A 2,726-nucleotide genomic window follows, 5' to 3' on the forward strand; every position below is an offset into this window, starting at 1 on the left:
TGTTTTTTAACCCTAAATGTGTGAGTTTTGATCACATTTATGTCAAGTTTAAATTCACCATAGGCTAATGTTCATTTGACGTCACTTTCTGACCCACAAACGGGTGTTGTTGTAAATCATGCTATTTCTTCATTTGGAGTTCATTTACCAGTAACCACAATGATTCACCCCAAAAGAAGTGCCAGATATCGACGTGACAGGTTTGAGTCTGCAAAAAAACGGACCCATGGCCGTGATCCCCCCTCTCTCTCTCTCTCTCTCTCTCTCTCCCTCTCCCTCACACACACACTCTCTCTCTATCTCTATGTCTCTCTCCCTTCCTCTATCCATCTCTCTCTCTCAGTTGACGGGAGGTAATCCCCGCCATGTGAGAGGGCGGCACGAGCTGTGGAGGTGGGTTGTTTTTCATTCAAATCCTGCTGCACCTATAAAAAGCACAACTCTGTGAGACAGAGGCTGAAAACAGATGGGAAAAGGTGACTGATACGATTGTCTATATCTGCCTGCTTACATTGCCGGCCAGACATCATCGGCAGGGCGAGATGCAGAAGTCTGCAGGTGTCCTGACGGTGCTGGCCCTGAAACACACAGCTCTATGTCTGGTTCTGCTGCCCCGGTTCCTGCTGGCAGCGCTGATGCTGTGTCTCCTGGACGTCCTGTGCATCAGGAGGAAAGTGCTGCTGAAGATGGAGGGCAGCAGCCCCGAAGACCCGCCTGTCTGCGTCTCCGACTCCAACAAGATGTTCACCCTGGAGTCGCTCAGGGCCGTGTGGTACGGGCAGAAATTAGACTTTTTCAAATCGGCGCACCTTGGACTTATCGCGCCCAACACTGAGGTTGTGCAGCTGCAGGAGCGGCGCAGGGTCAGGGTCCTAGACTATGTGAAAGGGAGGAGACCTCTCATCCTCAACTTCGGCAGTTGCTCCTGACCACCGTTCATGACGCGCCTGGCTGCGTTTCAGCGCGTCGCGAGCCAGTATGCGGACATCGCCGACTCCCTGCTTGTATATATCGAGGAGGCGCATCCCTCGGACGGCTGGGTGAGCTCCGACGCGCCATACCAGATCCCCAAGCACTGCTGTCTGGAGGACAGACTGAAAGCCGCTCAGCTGATGCACTCGGAGGTTCCCTGCAGCAATGTGGTAGTGGATACTATGGACAACTCGTCCAACGCGGCTTACGGAGCCTATTTTGAGAGACTTTATATCCTGAGGGATGAGCGGGTCGTGTATCAGGGGGGCAGGGGACCGGAGGGCTACCGGATATCAGAGCTGAGGAACTGGCTCGAGCAATACCGGAATGATTTGGAGAATTCCAGCAGAACAGTGGTGGTCCACGTTTAACTTAAAGATAACCATTAGGCGCGTGAAGTGTCCACACGGTGAAGAAGTATTCAGATGCTGCTACAAACTCTTGACACACTGCACATATGACTAGGCCTATACATGTTGTTTTGGTTCAGAAGCATTATAGCATTATTACACATATCAGTAATGTATATTATGATGTAAAACGCACGATAGGCTTAGTTGTTCAGTTGTGCTCGTCTTGACACTCATTATTTGTTTGGTTGTTTGTTTTTGTAAGGAGCTGTCTTTGATTTGAACCTGTGCAAAAGTTTTGCTTATTTCAGTTTGACCTTCATTCTTGATTGTGATCACTTTATTTTTTATACTATATGGTCTCTACTTTGGTGTGTGGTGTGTGTGTGTGTGTGTGTGGTGTGTGTGTGTGTGTGTGTGTGTGTGTGTGTGTGTGTGTGTGCTCGCGTGCTTGTGTCTGAAAGGCTAATACCTTTTACTCTAGTGTTGTTGTGAAGTTCAGTTTTTAAATGGTTTTAAACCAGAAAACTGATACTGATGTTGTTTGATACTAGAGTACTTGGCGACTAGCAATGTCCTCAACAAAATGTTCTGTAAATTGTGTATATTTTACTGAACAAATATTTGTAATAAAATGTTAGAACACATTGATCTTATGACTCCTGAAAGCATCTTACTGGCAAGTAGGTCTAGGCCTATTTGTTCATTATCATACGTTCTGTCATCCTTATCTTTTCAGAGCAAATTCAGTGCACGTTCAGAGAGAGAGAAAGACAGCTAATAGCTCTGATGTGTCTCTGGTTCTCATTGAGTAGGTGGCAATGATTAAGTAGGTGTATGTTAACCATTAAATTCCTTTTTAATTCAACCAAATCAAGAAATCAGTTCAAATTCAAGTGAAAATTGTTGATGTTTTGTGTTTTAATGTATTCATTTTATTTTAGCTTTATTTATACCAGGTTAGTCTCATTGATATAAAAAAAAAAATCGAAAGAGACCTGACTAAAATAGCAGCACACAAAGTTTTAGACCCATCTACAACATAAAACACAGAGCAGTACAGTTTAAAACATTTTGCAGAGGAGATCTTAGTCATGCAATTTTACATCTAACTAATATGTTTGGTCCAGTATTTCTCAAGTGAAAAAATGTGCATGTAAACGAGTTGTCTATTGTTGAATGACAACAGACATTTCATTGAAGAATCCCTACTGTTGACCAATGACCATCGAAGGGGCAAAGACTTCGTGTGCACGACCACCCGAAAAAACCCTTGCCGAAGACCAAAACGAACATAAACATCACAAAATGTCTTCATAATATATGCACAAACTGTTCCAAACTGTTTCGGATGGGAAGCATGAGGATGCCAATAAGGCACAAATTATTTGGGGAGGTGTGATG

The 2,726-nt window shown here is 44.5% G+C and overlaps 1 pseudogene; it reads left to right on the top strand.

Annotated features, from left to right (window-relative positions):
- Positions 1-296: 296 nt before the first annotated feature.
- Positions 297-1,973, top strand: LOC111954170 (thyroxine 5-deiodinase-like; annotated as a pseudogene).
- The last annotated feature ends 753 nt before the right edge of the window (positions 1,974-2,726 follow it).

This window comes from Salvelinus sp. IW2-2015, linkage group LG28 (genome assembly GCF_002910315.2).
Source record: "Salvelinus sp. IW2-2015 linkage group LG28, ASM291031v2, whole genome shotgun sequence".
In the NCBI taxonomy this organism is placed as follows: domain Eukaryota; kingdom Metazoa; phylum Chordata; class Actinopteri; order Salmoniformes; family Salmonidae; genus Salvelinus; species Salvelinus sp. IW2-2015.